Source organism: Typopeltis vanoorti, chromosome 5 (genome assembly GCF_054136105.1).
Source record: "Typopeltis vanoorti isolate ZY-2024b chromosome 5, IOZ_Tvanoo_1.0, whole genome shotgun sequence".
NCBI lineage: Eukaryota > Metazoa > Arthropoda > Arachnida > Uropygi > Thelyphonidae > Typopeltis > Typopeltis vanoorti.
Genome location: NC_143553.1, coordinates 6,913,673 through 6,931,469, shown reverse-complemented (window position 1 = coordinate 6,931,469; position 17,797 = coordinate 6,913,673). Strand labels below are relative to the sequence as shown.

The 17,797-nt window shown below is 37.5% G+C and overlaps 1 protein-coding gene across 4 annotated transcripts in view; it reads right to left on the bottom strand.

Moving 5' to 3' along the window:
- The window catches only part of sloth2 (ubiquinol-cytochrome c reductase complex assembly factor 6 sloth 2), a 369,803-nt gene that overhangs the window by 197,449 nt on the left and 154,557 nt on the right, over positions 1-17,797 (bottom strand). Inside the window, exon 1 of one of the 4 annotated variants that reach the window (XM_090392238.1) lies at positions 4,175-5,074. The exons of the other annotated variants lie outside the window; for them this stretch is intronic. The gene's annotated coding sequence lies outside the window, so the exon portion shown is untranslated. Of the gene's footprint in view, positions 1-4,174; positions 5,075-17,797 lie in introns of those variants that run through there. 4 annotated transcript variants of the gene reach the window in all.

Genomic DNA, 17,797 nt, shown 5'->3' with positions numbered 1-17,797 from the left:
TGATCATGTTACAGTGTTTGATACTGTCCTGTTAGCACAAGATGAAATGACACAGCAAAATAGGAAAGATTCCCCTCGAATACTCTAATAGCATTCGAGGGAAGGAGCAAGAAGAGAAGAAAGAAAGCAAGAGGAAGGACCAGTCTACAGATAATATAACAGATGTATATTACATTAAGTAAGGAATGGTCCAACATCAGGTACCTCGGATTTGCCACGCCCATACTCACTAAAGTGAGTATGGGCGTGGCAAACCCGAGGTACCTGAGGCAAACTCCTTAGGCTGTTTCTTCTTATTATTAATTTATCTTTATTTTAAGTATCTTTATTTTTTCTCTATACCTTATATATTATTATTATTACGGGAAACTCCAAGGAGTCCTTAGACTCATCGAGGGAGGCCTTAAACAACTATTCGATATTCACACAGTATCTATCATACTTTGCTTTTAACTCATTCACAGTCATGGCACCCACAACAGACTCTGGCAACTTATTCCACTCATTCACCACTCTCCAAGTAAAAAACCTAGCTCTAACACCCTTTCTAACCACACTCTTGCCCAGTTTCCATGGATGGCCCCTAGTCCTCCCACCACCAGTCCTGTTCTCAAAAATATCCTCTGAATTAATCTTATAGAAAGCCTTCAGTAATTTCAATGTCTCAATCATATCACCCCCTTTCCGCCTATCAACCAATTCCTGCAACCCACAAATCTTCAACCTGTTCTCATAAGGTTCATTCCACAGACCTGCTATCATCTTGGTCACTCGTCTCTGGACCCTCTCCACCTCCTCCCCATCAAGAAGAAACCCTGGCGCCCAGATCTGGGCATGTGCCGTGATTCTAATTTAGCTGTGCGCGCTTTCTCTCTCTGAATCTTTCTTGCTTATATTATTACGTACTATGTTTATCTACCCTTCGCACTACGAGTCTTATGTCTGAGATACTAGTAAATTTATTTAATTTAGACTGCGCCACTAATATCATTTAATTAGCATAAAACTCAATAATACGGGCAAAAGATTTCTCTCTCTAACACAAATTCCTTCAATAAACTTTACACAAACAGTCGTGGTCTATTCTTTTACTTAACTTTACGCTTCGCTTCGGCTATATCACTTACTTTCCAGCTCACAAGTGTGTTTTATTTAGGAAAAGTGCAGTTGTAAAAAAAAAACAGGCAGCACTCTTTTAACAAAAAGAACAAAACAATTTATTTACATTACTATGAAATATACATGAATTTAGACATTAGGGAGATTGCTTTCTCTATCCATTTATAAAATCTTTAGCATAAATTATAACCTATTTACTTTAACACTAACTTCTTTAACTCACAATCTTATTTACTCTCCACTTACAAATTCAACTTATTAAACTTCAAGTTTACTTGTAAAGAGGTTAGCTAACTCTCTGTTAAGTTATCTTTACAAAATTTATATCAATTTCCAATATGCCAATCGATTCTCTTAATGACATTTCTTACTACTATTGAACAATCTCTTAAAATTCTCTTAAAAGTCCATCTACAACCTACTATGAGAGGGAATATACAAAAGGTTTTAACTTATAAAGGACTCAGCATCGCACATTCAGGCAAAAGTCTTTCACTACAGTCTTATGGCATTTCTTTCAATTCAGATCTTGAGCTTCCTCAGGAATGTCTGGCTTCAGTAATATATCTCAACGGGAAAATAGTTGGCTGTGAACTATGACCGGCAAAAGGTTGTTCTCCCACGGCGAAAAAGAAATCTTCCGAGCAAAGTTGCTTCGGGTAATTTACATCGCCTTTTCTCCTCTGCTTTGGCTCGCCGAAAATGCCTGGAAAACTGCCGTCTGCAATAGCTCGAACAGCCGCCTCCAATGACCGTAATTGCCGCCAACTGACTCTCTTATGGACTCCCGAATCTGTTCCCTCTCTCTGGCCTAGAAGTCGTCTCTCTAGCGACGTCTCGAACCGGGAAGCTCTTTATGCTTGGCTCAGTCCCTTTTTATTATCCTTCTCTGAGACCTCGCACGAAGTTTGTAACCCCCGAAGAATTCGGCATGATTCTTTCATCTTAAGTTTCAAGTTCGTTCCGCCCTTTATTCTCTTCTGTGCTATCTTTTGATTGTAAGTTGCCGGCCATCGGAAAGTTATTTGAACCTTTCAGACCGACTTCGGAGGTGTTTACGTGCAGAGCTTGTAAGCCTTTCACGTACATACAAAATTTCATAAACAACCTTTCTTATGCCGCCATGTAGATCTATTACATAACAGCTCCGGCGGCAAAACATTGCCTTGTTTTTTAACCCTCTGAAATAATCTTATTAAAGGAGTATATACAGTCAACTTCCAAAGGGTTTTTTACAAAAAATATCTAGTACAAAATATACAGAGAAACAAGTTATTTTTGCAACATTCTCATGGGACTTGACCTCTGTAAAAAATCGATGGAAAGCGCTTTGATATTTTTAAGCTACATTGAATTTTTACGAAGTAGTTAATAAATGGCGTAACTTTTTTGTTCCTCCACATTACTGAGATTGAGGAATGGCATTCATCCCTCTCGACTTATTCAACCAACCTCTCATTAACAGCACAATGCTAGGCAAACCCACATTTTATCCCGTCCTTTATTTTATATCCGAAATGCAGTTCATATAATTTTTCTAACACGAGCAGTTGTCATTTCAAGGAATTATGCATCGCAAACATAATATGGAGTATTCGGAATATTTCGAAATTTCTGTTCACGTAATAATTAAAGTATTTCTGGACGCTCTATCTGCATTCACTTAACTCGCGTTAAGTCACACCAATCAACTAATCCTGACATTCATTACAGAAGCAGTCATTCTTGTCTTGCATGTCAATTGCTGTCAAAGCGCGTTCTTGGGTGGATAAATCAGAATTTAAGTCCATGAAGATGCATCCAATTTCTCTTCTGCTTCTAATTTCAAAATAAACAATGAGAAATATTTACTTTTCATGAGACATCACAAAATGATCTGCAACGTAATAAACTTTAATAAAATTTCATTTGCATTTTTCTCAAAAATTATACCTGATGGAAAAATTGTACGGTGGCTTCCTAACTTATACGTCTTATTTTATTCAAGTTAAATTCTTTATACCAGAGTATTTTTCCCCGAAATATTGCAAAAGTAGGCTTGTAATATATAAGAAAATTCAGGAAAATTCTTTTGAGTCCAAAACTGGAAAAATTGTTACCCTTTTAGTGAGGGCATTTAGTCAAGACGTGCTCAAGACTCCATGATTTCTTTTTTTCGAGTGGAAGATCCTGTGTCCACTGTTAGTAACAGTGCATGATCCAGGAAATAACAATAATAAAACAAAAAAAAAAGCTGACATACGGAAGCACTGCTTACTAACCGTCGACGGCAGGGAGTCTGTTATGGCGTTGTATTGCTCTTGAATCACGACAGATGAGTTTTTCACCTGCTAGTTTGGACCTAAAACACCTGCGATAAAGATTTCGCTGCTGAACATTTTCCCTTCGAAAGAGAACATTGAGGTTGTTTGTATGACATTACCATTTCAGCGATAATCCCATCAAAACAACCTCAACGGCGGTATTGCTTTAAATAATATTTACAGTAATACCACCTTCAAATATGTTCTTCATTGATATAGGTGCTTAATTGGCCATATGTTCTTCTATTCTTATTCCTTATCTCGTGCCAAACAATTTCTTGATTGGACAGTCTTAGAGAAATATCTAGGATATGAGATCTATGAATATGAAAAATATAAATTATTTATTTACTGAAGTGCCCTCGCTTATTCCAAGAAACAAGGCTCTAGATCAAATCAAATCCTCTTACGACCCGGTCAGCATTCAGTTTATTTATTTATTCTTCCCCCCCCCCTTTCCCATCGCTGTTCAACAGTAAAAGGCTATCGTCTATGAAAGAAAATTTGTTAATTTTGGATATTTGATACATGAAGTTCGTTAGACACTAGTTGAAATATCAGGGCATCTTATACACCGAGTATTTCCCTTTTTTCAGGGATAGAAGCGAGCCGATACGATTATTGTAAAAATAAATGCATTCGATCTACACTTCAGATGTAAAATTACTTTAAGCAAGTGCACTATTTTATTTTCCTTAATTCCTGTAAGCGGTAGAAATTAAATGCGAAAAATAAATCGTGCAGATACTCACTCCCCAATGGCGGGGGAACAGCTCCTCTTATATGACGGTTTTCGACTAAATACGGATGGTGCATAACTGTTCAAAGGCTGAGAGGTGAAAAAAAATGTATTTAAGCTACTCTCGATAAGTTTGCCGAGTAGCACTTGCTAAGGATTTCTTCAGTGTGTATGCTTTGAGCCCAAAATAAATAAATAGGGTCTTATGTAAAACATTAAATGACGCAGATGAACGCCGGGGCCTTCCTATACAGGAATATTTTTTTCTTTCCATGAAATCTTCCGACTGCTTTTATATGTCATTATGACAAAGCAGACATTTGCTGTGTAAGATTAAAAGTGAGAAAATTATCACTGCCGACTTTCCTGAAGAAGGCGTTTAATGTATTCGATTAACAAAAGGTCATTCAGGCATCTAAACGACGGGAGCTGTTGCGCGGGTAACGACTGCAGGAAACTATCCTCAAATAACAGGATGATTCAAGCAGCAAGAACTTTCTCACACCAGGGCGAAGTGCTTGAAGTAGACTTCAGTCAAAGTTGACAAGCAAGGAATTGTCGACGCTCTCTGAAATTTGCGTGGGAAGAAAATTTCGTGTTGTGTCGAAGCCATGTATGTCCGAAGATGAAAATGGTTGCGTAATCGACGCACTAAATCAGTGTTTAAGAGCGAAGAGTTATTCGGACGTCACTGCACCGCAGAATTATCAACGTTTTGACCTTTCCGAATTGGCCTAAAAATAAACATTCCTGAACACCGAAGAGACCGCGCGCCATTTAAGAAGCGCCTTGATAAGGACAAAGGTGAACTGTCGGTTTCGTTTCACAGCCTTTGTCGTCCATCATCATACGAAGATAAAAGTGGTCCTATTTCTGTGTCCGAAAGCACTGTACATTCCGCTGGTTTATTCAGTCGGCTCGTTCAGAATCCACGTGGCTGTCTCGGCAAGAAGCCCAGGCGCCGTCTCTCTCCAGCGCGTAGGCATTCTTGTATCCTCTTCTTAGGCTCCCTTTTACTCTCGAAACCATATGCTTCGTGCAAATAGGGAAAAAAAAAAAGGAAGGGTAAAAAATGGAGCCGTGACTAAGACATCCTTTTGGCACTACCGAATCGATCCCAAGCCGAGACGACGGCATACTTTCTGTTATATAATATCGCCGAGCGTTCAGCCTTGAGTATGCAAGGGCAAGAGAGTTGGCGAACGGAATACAGTCGTGGGATATCAGGCGTCGGGACACACTGGCGCTGTCAGTGGAAAGATACGGAATTCGTGTCTCACCAGCAGCATTTCCATGCAGGTGTATCACCGACGAGGCGATAATCAATTAGATTATTTCTTCGCCCACGGTAAAAAAAAACCCTCGTGTGTTTAATACGGAAGGTCACACTCTTAAGCTACCGAACATTTCAGCACTTATGCACCCCCTGGAGCCGAGGTGGATCCAGACACGTAAGCGCAACTTCACACATGGAGAGAACGAGTTTATTCTGCATTCTCAGTGAATTTCAGTGTTGAATGCATTGAAACTCAGAGATAATACACTCCAGTGCTTTCCTACTACAAATCCATGTTTCCTCCCTCTCCCCTACAAAAAAAGAGGATTAATGGAGAAAGTGACAATATAATAGAGTGCGGATGTTTCTTTGATGTCGGGATATAGAAAAGTATATTTAAATTAATTACAGACTTTTTTTAATATTCCAAAATTATGCGATTGAAAAGAAAATCATTTATTAGTTTTGCACAAAACAAATCCGCATTATTGTGCATTTCGTATGAAATCCACAATAATGCTTATTTGCTAACGTTAATGACACCGCAGATTTACCAATGTTCTGTTTTCTTCGTGTTATCAAAAAATCCGATTTAGATTTATGCTAATTTATCCCAAGTTATTTTAATATTTCGATTCCTGTTCCGTTCTTGCTTTTTGTTTCTATATTTTCTGTAGAATTTTCTTCTATCATCCAACTATTTCGGAGCCTCAGTAGTTTAGTTCGCATCGATAATGTCATTTGACTGAAAAGACGTGGTTCAAATCCAGTATAGGAATCTTAATAGAGGCTTTTAGCTGAAGGTCAATTATCTGGTCTCGCGGAAGGACTTCACTTTCCATAAAACAAGCGATTCCTGCCTGGAGAATGCAATTTACAGACGTAATACACGGCCTCATAGCTTTCGTTGCTTCTGCTGTAATCCCACTAAACCGCACTCTGCATATCAAAATGATGTCGAACTAGCTATTATTTGAACTGCTACAACACTTTCGAAGATTTTCCAGTGGTTTATTAATTACTCTTCAATTAAAATACAAAATTATTCTACAGTGATGCTCCTTTTGATTAAACTATGTTTCTCTGCGTGTGATTTTTGGGAAAATATAAAAAAAAGCAGTTCACTTTAACCTGTTCATTAACTTTACGAACTTCAATAACCTTTCCACTCCCTTATTCGTCTCGTCTCTAAAGTTTAGAATGTGCAAAAACAAAGTCTTTCATTACAAGAATAAGCACTCATTTCATATCAATCCTGGTAGTTTTCACCTTGCAGCATATCAAAATCCAAACTTTATATTCAGTATTATAAAAGCATTTTCTATGACAAATAATATTTTTGTCTACTAGAAAAGGTCCTGCAAATTAAGGAGAAAACAAAAAAAAAATCCCATAGTAGTGATCTGACATCACAATTCGATACTGTCCACTTCAATCGATTATTTTGCAATTTCCTCAGCGCAGAAGTAAGTGTGCTAATTGAACATATCTTTAATGCATCGATATTTTCTGTTCCCAGTGGTACTCTCCTACTCGTTCATGGATTTAAAATAATGTTTAGCAGAAATGTAAAGTGAGTTGCACAGTTGACAGAGGGAGAAGCTTGAACATTAACGCTTAGCTAAATTGATATATTTGATGACCTCCATAACAATGCTACACATATAACGGATTACTTTAAAATTACACAAAGTACAATTCTAAATGCATAAAACTGAAAATACCCAGATGAAAAACTGAGTCTCTGAAAATGAGTATAAGCCATGCGAACTATTCAGTTTCAGAGATCTAGAAAGGAACCTTTATTCTGCAATAATAATAATAATAATAAAACATCGGGTGCTCTGACATTTTTATCAGTAGAGATGAAGATTGCATTTCATTTGGTCATTCTTTTGTGCGAATCGTGTCTAGCCGAATGATGGATGCTCTGCTTTCCAACTAACAGGCTGAGAGTTTCGAGCCTGTCGAAACCCTGGATGTTTAGGAAAGTGATTTTTTTTGTTTGTTTGTGAAGGGATAAATGGCATCGCCCTTGTGTGAGACTTGCGCCATGCTTACTGTAGTACTAATGTGGCTTGAAAGAGGTTCCATATTTCGTCTTCATAGTAGTGGACAGACAACAGCGATTACTGAAACCGCTAAGTATTATTCAAGCGAATGAAGGAGAGTGGATATTCTTCAACCAGAAATGAATCCACGGCCGTAACAATTACAACTATGAGACAAGAGTGTTTATGTCAATTTTTGTGTGTCTTCTGGGTGGAATAGAAGATTGAGAGAGTCGAATTTCCAGGCTATAATGTGATAATCGGTAAAAAAATATTAGATAATACACAAAGCTTGTTCATTTCGTGCATATTTGGGCTTTGAACGCGAATCACTCGCTCAATATTTAAATGTTAAACATTAATAAACTTCCTATCAGATAATTTTATGACAATTTTACAATAAATTGATTTCAGAAGTACTTATATATTCTTCAGAAAATTAGTTGAGATTTTGTTTCACTCTGAGAGTTTATTTCATTCCATGAATGATCCGTCAGAAACTTCCTTGTTGTTGAAGTACACAACTTGATCCTAATCAGTTAGCTTTTAAAAACAAACCATTTTCATGAATAAGAGAATATTTGTTCGTGCACATGGAATGTAAAATAAAATTCCAAATGCATATCACCATCACTTTTCCTCAGGCCACGAGAGGGTTTTTATCAGCGACTCCTAAAATCAGGAGTCGCTGATAAAACTCTGAATATTCTTGTTATCCTAATAATATCTGAACTGGAGTTTTCCACAGAATGCAACTGTCTCTGAGTAAATATCCCTCTTTAGCGCTCCATACCATCCTTCGATATATTTTCAACTAGCTCAGAGGCACAGGCAGAAATGAGATCTTACGCAGACTGAAATGATTCTCAACCCTAAGACTCTAATGAGGGATCCATTACTAAGTCAATAAGTTCCTTCAACGTTGAAAAATTACAAAGTAGTTTCATGGCTTACATGTCTTTCAGACATTAAACAAAAAACACAACGGAATAAGATAAACGTTAGCATAGTAACACAGAGCTGAAATACCTTAATTACTCACCTAAGATAAGATTCTGCTCAGAAATTCTGTGAATATCGAGACAAAGAAAAGAATGATAAGAACATTAGTGTGGCCAGTTTTCACATATGGAAGTGAGATCTGGATATTCAAAAGGCAACAGATAATGGCCTTTGAAATGTGGTTCTATAGGAGAGCTCTGAAAATCCCATGGACAGAACATGTGACAAATACAGATGTCCTACAGAGAATGAGACACAGATCTTTATTACAGGAAATGATCCAGAGAAAGATGAGATTGGCAGGACATGTATACTGAGAGGTTCAGCAGGACAGAGGATATTTACAGTTTTAGAAGGAAAAATTATGGGTAAAGGATCAAGAGGCAAAAAACGAAGGACATGGCTTGAAGATATAAGCTCATGGACAGGATCACAAGGCTATGCAGAAACAAAAAGGAAAGCCACCAACAGAGAGAACTGGAAGGACATGGTGCTGCACCCTCTCACTGAGGAAGCTACATGAAGAAGATTTTGTTAATATTTAAGTACTGGAATCCGAGTACGAACAGATAGCAATAGAAAGTTTTAGAAAACAGAAAAAAAAAAAAAAAAAGAAAACATGCATACTACAATTATGGAAAACTTTACTTTTAGCATTCTGTAGAAATATAAGCGCAGGATACGCAGATTTTTTTAATGTTTTCATTTCGAATGACCAACCCACATCCCTGAAGATTTGTTTGATGCAGAATGCTGAGATAGTTCCTGAGGAACGTTCACATTTGAAGGAGCTACATCGCAATAGGATTGCATGTTTCCAATTGATTATGTGGTCTGTAGCCAGAGCATGTTCATCAAGTCCTTTTCGATGCTGGTGAAATCGGATTCTCAGAAGACTGCTCTTGCGTTCGCTTCCTTTTCTTCGTTGTACTAATAGAAGATTCGCCATGGCCTCCCTCTCTCTACAGAATTTCTTGTACGTGCAATGCTGATTGCTGCGGACAAACCAGTCAGTGTGCAGAAATGGCTTTTTCACGTTGGAGTATCTGTTTAATGGATTTTGTGGGGGCCCTTTGAATAAATTAAAACGTTAGCAGGAATGACTGGATCTCGAGGATTTAGCAACTATTATGCACAACATAGAAACCAGTCGCTGTATGTTCATTGCACATTTTCTTATAGAAAATCGCGTTTCCCGATCTGTGGTTATCGCACAACAGCATGGGTGGGCTTCCATTTTGTATTGCTTTCTAATAAGTTCCTCGAGTATGCTAATCTTGTGCTGATGATGCTACTTAAAACACTAGTGAAATAGCAGCTACAGTAATTAAACATAACTTTAACGGCAGTTGGTGTCTTTTATTCCAAAGAAAGACTATTGGTTATAGTTTTTCAGTTTTTAATAACAATTAAAACAGAAGATGATATCTCATTTCTCATGCCTCAAGAAATGAGGCACAGGAGTTCTGCTCATTTCTTGTCCGGTTTATTTGCATATTCTTCTCCAGTTGAAATTACAGGAGGGGTACAGATGCAGACAGCCGCATTTATGATTTTCACTTCTTGCAGCAGTTTCGAGTTACAGTGAAATATTTCCTCTGTAGATGATGCAACGAAATATTTTTCGTTTTAGTTTCTAGAATCCTCAGAAGAAACTTCAAAGAGCGGACATTAATACAATCCATTCTTGTAATGTGAGGTTTGAGACGGTCAGTTACAAAAGAATCTACGGGATCGCTCTGTGTAATGCTAGCTACTCCCAAAATATTTAGATTAACTGCATGTATATTTACATTGAGGAAACTTTCTACTTAAGAGAATTTAATTTCTTGAAAGATTCATGTCAATCTGGTTGATTGGACGGCGCACACGTTCTCCGACCAACAGGCTGCGGGCTCAAATCTCCCCGTTGATATGTTTGAATGTGTTTAGGTGGGAGATGAATATCATTGCCTCTGATTAAAAATCATCCACTATTCCGCTTATTGGAAGCCTAAAGTGGCCCGGAAAACTTCCATATTTGCCTCAAGCAGGATTTTTGGATGATGTGAAACAAAAAATAAATAAAACAAAATAAAATCCTTAGCCCGTTCAAGGCACTAAAGCACTATAGGTTTACAACCTCTTGTAGGTGGGACTCGTCTAAAAAGTGCATTCCAACGAATATATATGCATGCATATATACACACTTTTTTGGTGGTTCTCTATCTACCCCTTACTCTAATATTACTGTGGCTGGCTAAATCTTTCAAGATTTTTTCCCCCTTGAATGAAAAGCATATAATTAAACTAGCTGTGTAAAACGCAAAGAATATTTATAAAGGCCAACTGAGGTGAATTATCCGTCTCGAGAAGTTTTGCTTTCTTCCCTTCCCTGAAAATCTTATAAATGGCCCAGATAATACTCAGTCGACGGGTATCTCGCTGGTCTCGTGATCTTGTCTTGATGTAACTATCAAGAACAACTTCATGAAATCTTAGTTTGATATATTTTTTTTAAATAAAAGTCTCATTTGAGGCATATCTGGTTTACTGGTTTTGTTTCAACAGATTCTGCTTACGTAAAAAGTAGCCAGAGTGTTTTCTCATTAATACCGAGCACAGTGAGCAGCTGCGCGTATCACTTTTAAACGGTCCAAATTAAGCTGAACTAACCACATTAAATTAAAAACGAAAGAAGTGATATTTTACGATGAATTAGTAATATTTAGGCAGGGCACTCCACCATTAAAAACTAGTTGAAGACTGAAGGAAAATGGTACTTGCGTTTTATCCCCTCTCTGAATAGGTGGATACGCACTGTTTACTTGGTACATTCACAGCAGTACGATAAGTACAAACAACTGCTGTTATTATGCACCTGCTTAGCCATTATTTTAATGAATTTGCAGCGAGAAGTTATTTGTTTAAGAACTTGGTTCGTTACCTAATATTTACATTCTCCATTTTGCTTGTTACTTAACCAGCAAAAGCGATCGCTCAGCGAGTCTTTGCCATCCAGCTGCTAGTCTAGCGAAGTTGTTTTGGATCTGTCATCGGATTACTACGAGGGCAGGTTGCCAAAGAGAGGCAGTCGCGTGACAGCAGGTGCTGTGCTCCTAGACTACACAAACTTTGTGGGTTGTGTGCTCGTTTAGGATAGAAGTGAATGATGAAAGCGGAATGCGATGTTCGGAAATAACACGAAGCATTCAAAGTAGGTCTGTTTTACTTGCTCGTGTTCCATATTTAGAGTAGCGCTTTGGGTGGAGCATTTGCGAAGGTGCTCAAGATTGCCGCCTCAAAGTGAGGCACTGTTTAGAGGTGTAATGCTATATCTGTTTTCGCGAGACCGAGTTATAGTTCAGAAGTAGTAATGAACCACCGCGGGAGGATATTTCTGGCTGTCGCCTACTAAACAGACGCAAAGCACCGGTTCGTTTAAAAAATGAATAAAAATAAAAAATAATACTCCCCCTCCTGTCTTAGAATAAGGATGGTGAGTCAGCAATAGGATGGAAGTACTCTAATGTCAGTACAAATAAGTACCGATGCCTTTAAGATTATTTTCTTCCAGTAACCTTTATTCGTGGTTGCCTTCTTTCAGAATTTGTCGCTTAAATCAGAGGGCTTCTCTCCGTGAGGGGATTTCAAGATTTTCAATTTTGGAACGCTAAAACTTTCTTAACTTAGAAATGACACACCGCAGTCTGATCTCATTTATGCTTGTGAGTAGTAACACACAGTACCAAGCGACATCCGAAACCAAATACAAACGAATAGGTTGGTTAATCCCTATTCCCGAAGTCTCCTATGCCTTTAGGATAGGAGGAGACTCCGGTTTTGCAGGATGAAAAACCCCAGTCTCTGGGAGAAATTCCTTACTCCCTTCCTCTGACCAGCTAACTCACGGTCAATTGAAAAGCCTAATAAAGGTTTTTCGCGTCCAAGACGGTACTCAAACCAGTCTTTACAACCAAAGGGCGTTGAAACCTACCGAGGCTCTTCCAGACACCGATAAAAGATTTTAATTGGTCAATATGTGTGTATTCTAATAAGATACGTTTCTGTATTTTAGATTGACTGTAATAAAACAGTGGCTGTTAATTTTTTTTAATGTAAAGCCCTTCCCTTTATTGATCCATAACATAGATTCCTACTTTTACGATTTACTAACAATTTATTTATTTCAGAGTTAATGGTAACTTATAATGTATACTTCAAGATTTCAAATAGTTCACGCTTGTTTCTAAAATTTAAAAACATAATATCAGAGGTATTATGACGAAGCTGTCAAAAATAATCCCAACTATAAAAATCGTTTTGAGTAAAGAAAGGTAAGTTCTTTGAACTGGTGACAAGTTTTTATTTATTTATTTTTCGTGATGGATCTTTTTAATTCAGTACTGGTGTTCGGCGCACGTTGAAACTCCAATTATCAGCATGAACTAACATAACTGTAACACCAGTGTCAGATATAAATATTAGATTTTCCGAAATTTTTTGTCCTTGGTTCTCACTGAATTTCGGAGATTTACTGAATTCAAACCCTTCCCCGTTCATTGACTGCGCTTGTTTTGCAAAACTACCTTCTTAAAAATTATTTCTTACTACGCACGGGTGAGCGAGGTTAGAATTCCATTATGGTTGTATATACTGTTTTGAATTAAAACTCCTTCATCCCAATGCACGAGCGCGCACACACTCACGCCGTATAGAAATGAAGCAAGCGGTAATATTGTGAGAGCCTTCCGACTTCTGTTCAACTCCCGGTTACAATCAGTCGGATTCATCATTGCATTGGAACTCGCATATCTCCTCTTCTTAGTGAACTTCGCATTCCGAAGATACCATCGCCATAGAAGGGGTCAAGCACATCGCTCCACTCCTTCTTCCCCATTTTTAGCACCCCTGCGCCAATGAAGGTGAATGTTCGTCCATTGCTCAAGGACAACAGACTTATTCGGCCGAGACTGTTATGACTAGGATGCTCGAGGTCGCCTGAAAGAGGAAATGGAAGAGTGAACATGAGGAATGCAGCAGGAAGTGCGTACACAAATTAGCGCTTGCATTTCTGTGTCACGCTGAGCTTAGAAAGAAGCCGAGACTGCGATTCGCTCCTACTTTGGTTAGAACAGATTAAGCAATGGATTCTGATCAGGGATCGACTTGTGTCAGTTATATAAGAAAGATACACATAATCGAAGTGTCTTATCAAAAATGTTTTTATTGATACTGTTTATAAAAGTTAATTTACCTTTTCATTACTCGGATAGAAGCAGTTTTAATATTATTAAAGTGTTCCTTGAAAGAGGATCTCAATTTCAACTTAATTCCAACTTTTCTCTTTATAAACCATGTGTATACGGATGTATTCTCGCTCCTCTGTATATGGAGGTGTTTTAATCAATATTAAGTTTATGGGCCTGAGTTGAGATGTTTAAAGAAGCTACAAATAAAAACATTCGTCATATCTAACGTAAAGAATGAGTGTTCCATTGCATTAAGAGGGAAAAAAATCCCTCTTTCGGCTTCTAATATGAGCGTAGCTCTTAAATAATTGTTTATTAATACCAACAACAATCTGTCTTTATGATCAAATATATGAATCTCAAAGTTGTATTAGTTCTGAAAATGGCAGCGTTACAACAGCGTATGAAGCTCATTTCAGTTTGCTGCGAGTTGCCTTGGACCACCCTATTTAAAAGGTGCCTTTTATTGGCTTCAAGGATTGCATTGCTTCACAAGGCTTTTCTCAACTCAGTGGTTCTTCTCAGAAGCTGGTAGGCAACCAAACAGCTCGTTTGTCGAAAGCTCTTAAGCCAGCAAGTGCGTTCTTGATTGGAATTCGTTACTTGGCAAGAAAGCTTAAGGACTTTACTACGTTAAAAAAAAAAAAAAGCGAAAGTATTTACATAAAAGCTATCACAATGCTATCATTTAACAACTTCGGATTTTTAAGTAGGTTCGACAAAGAAATATTTGCGTTAAAAATCCAACGCTCCTAAACGATTGCATTATGAAAGTTTATTACTTTTTTTTTTCACGAGTTGCCTCAGTATCTCACCGAAATTTCAGATCAAATGCATTTTAGAGCATATTCTTCCAAATGCTGCAGTGATGAGAAACATGGCATCCCTTGCTTTAAATTCCTTCTACTTTTTTTTTGCTAGATTCTTTATATTCTGCAGAATTGGCATTGTTCATCGGTGGTCAGAGCATACAAGTCCACATGTTTATGATTCGCAGCATTATAAAAATCATTCTCAAATACGATTCCATGCACATCCATATATAGTTTTCGGCGTTATTTTTGCAAATATTTCAGTCACTCATGTGTCTTTTATTCTTTAGAAATATCATTATCCTATTAAGTAAGTAGGTTTACATTAATTTGATCTTTTGTAAGTAGATACAGATAACACAGATATCCATGCAAATAGAGAGGGAAAAAACACACATCTGGCGGTTTGAATATAAACCAAATCAACCTTACATTCTTTCTCGCAAAAAAAATCTCTTCCCGTGTTTTTGTTCCGAAAGATCACCTGATTTGCTTGCATCTACTTTGGCTTGCAGGATTTCATCTTTTTAGAAAACAGCACAAGTCTACTGGCTTTTTGAATCAGATTTCAATCCAGCTCGATTCAATCCCATTAGCGAAAATTTCTAGAAAATCTCTTTTGAAACTGTATACGTTATAAAATGTGTATATGCGTGTATACGACAGAGAGAGAGAGAGAGAGAGAGAAATAATAGCAATGCCCCATAACAGTAATGGTTCTCCCTGTAACCGCCTTACTCTTTGCACAAATCATTTCACTCTTCGACCAACCGTATGTGTTTTCCTTTCGGTTGTTTCCCTCAAACAACCGAAAGGAAATTTTTTCTTTCTCTCTCTCTTCCTTATGAAATGTTCTGCGTCGCTGCAACAATAACGTTGGAACGTCATTGGTATGCAGTGTGCCACTGACCCATGTTCTGTGACGTCATCGGCTTGTTTGTAAACAGCAACAGGTTGTCGACCTAGCAGACGGGTCACAGAACTTCCGTGAATCGAGACCGGCAGGTGGTACAGGATGGGGCGCTAATGCTTTTATCCCATGTATGTGTGTGTGTAACCTGTTGCACCTACCAGATCCGTAAACATTGTAGGAAGGCAAAAATACGATTCCCCCCCCCCCTAACTGTTGTAGTTCTGGCACGTTGCTGCAATTGTACTCTGTTTCTCGACTGTAGTCTTTGATACTTGGCAGCATGCACTGTGGAACTGTTGCCTGTCCCGTATATACAAATTCTTTTGTTAGCAACAAGTGTTGCTTTACATGGAAAAGTCAGAAAAATCGACGCTTGAGTTGTCACAAATATGTAACCCAACGTTGTAGTTCATGAGAGTGAAATATGGAGTGATTATGAAAGACTCGCAAAGAGGATTAAAAAATTAAAAACGAGAATGGAAAAAAGTTAAAAGCAGAACAAAAATAAAAGCTTGAAAATAAAAACAATCGTAATTAATCATAATGAATAGCTAAGTACAGATAATTTTTAAAATTTTATAATTTAGTGGAAGTTAACTCGGTTTTATGTTTATGAAGCAATTTAATTATTCATTAGCCGAATGTATTGCAAGGAACATGGCAATCCTACTTGAAGAAAATTGCTTCCATGTTTCTTTTGTTAAAGAGTGTATTGTTAACTTGGGAGGGATACAGATATGGAGGCACAAAGAGAAATTAATCTCTCATCATCGCTCATGGGTGGAGGTTTCTAGTTATCTAAAGACTAAAAGTGCAAAGAGTGATATGCACTGCACCAGAAAAAAGTAAAAATAAAAAAAAAAAGTTGAACGCAACGACCTCTTTTGTGTGTGTGTGTGTGTGTGAGAGAGAGAGAGAGAGAGAGAGAGAGAGAGAGAGAGAGAGAGAATGCATTTTTTTTTTCTGTTGCTAAGCAGTGTTGCTGTCCATTCTGAATTAACATTTGCTAAATGGTATTGCAAGTCGAGAAAATTATCACTCCAGGTTATTATAAAATCAAACTTTTACTCATATTCCCTTTCACGTCATATTCTCTTCCATTAGTCGCCTCATACCAGAATATTTTCTGTTACGAGTTAGGAAAATCTCACTAATCGAATAATCAGTAACACGACCAGCCGTCGGAGGTAGTTTTACGTGAGCGACATCTCTTCCAACAGGAATTAATTAGCGCGTGTTAGTCCGCACAGTGTTGAAATTTCGTTAGTTCAGTTGTACATCACTAAAATTCGAAAATATGTGGCCAAAGTATCACAGAATTTTCTGTCGGTATACTGCACATGCACATTTTTCGTCTCTTATTTTCCCTTGTCTGATAAGTCTGGCAATTTTGGTGCAGGTTTGTACAACTTACGTACAATCTGAACTGTCAGGCTGAAATGTCTTAACAGTTCAGTTTTTTTTTCTCTAATTTGTATTCGATGCCCTAAATGACGGCTCAGCAAATAAATACTCGATTAGCCTGAGTTCAACGAATATTTTTTGTTTCGAAAATGACAAACTGTAGAAAACTGTCCTTTATTTTGTTACCACACTTAAACTGTATGCGAACTACTCCGATTTAAGGGAGAGTACAAAACGATCAGGTTGCGTTTCCCTTTACCCAAAACTCACCAAGCGCTAAATTCGAGTTATATTTAGATGGATTCCGATTTATTCAAGCGCAATCGTTTTAAACTTTCTGAAAGACGAAAGAGATTATGATTTGTCTACTTTTCTGCCACAAAGTGTATCGAAGGAATTTTGGTATAGAAGGAGCCTGCCAAAGCCATGCTTGGTCAGAAGATTGGTTGCCCGCAGTTTGTCATCTCATACTACAAACCCTGCAAGTAACGAACAAAAAAAAAAAAAAAAAAAATCACCGTCAGAGACAAAAAAAAAAAAAAAAAAAAGCTAAAATAAATTCAATATTTTGCAAACATACTTGGAATCAGTGCCAAAAGACAATGTGGACTATTTGAGATCGTAGGTCAATCCACTGTACGGAAACTTAGATCCTAAAATAAATAATGCAGACAAGGGTGAAAATTATCGAACAATAAGTCTATTATCACATGCTTCAAAAATATTACTAAAAGTTACACAAGAAAGATTAACAAATAAGGCCGAAGAAATATATCAACAATAATCAGTTTGGGTTCAAGAAGCAACAAGGGATAAGAGATGCAATCCTAGCTTTTAGATGATTAACGAAATAAATAATTAACGAAAGAAAATTTAAGAAGAATAACAATACTCTGATAGTTTTCCTTGACATAGAGAAAGAGCCTTTGATAGTTTTGATTGGAACC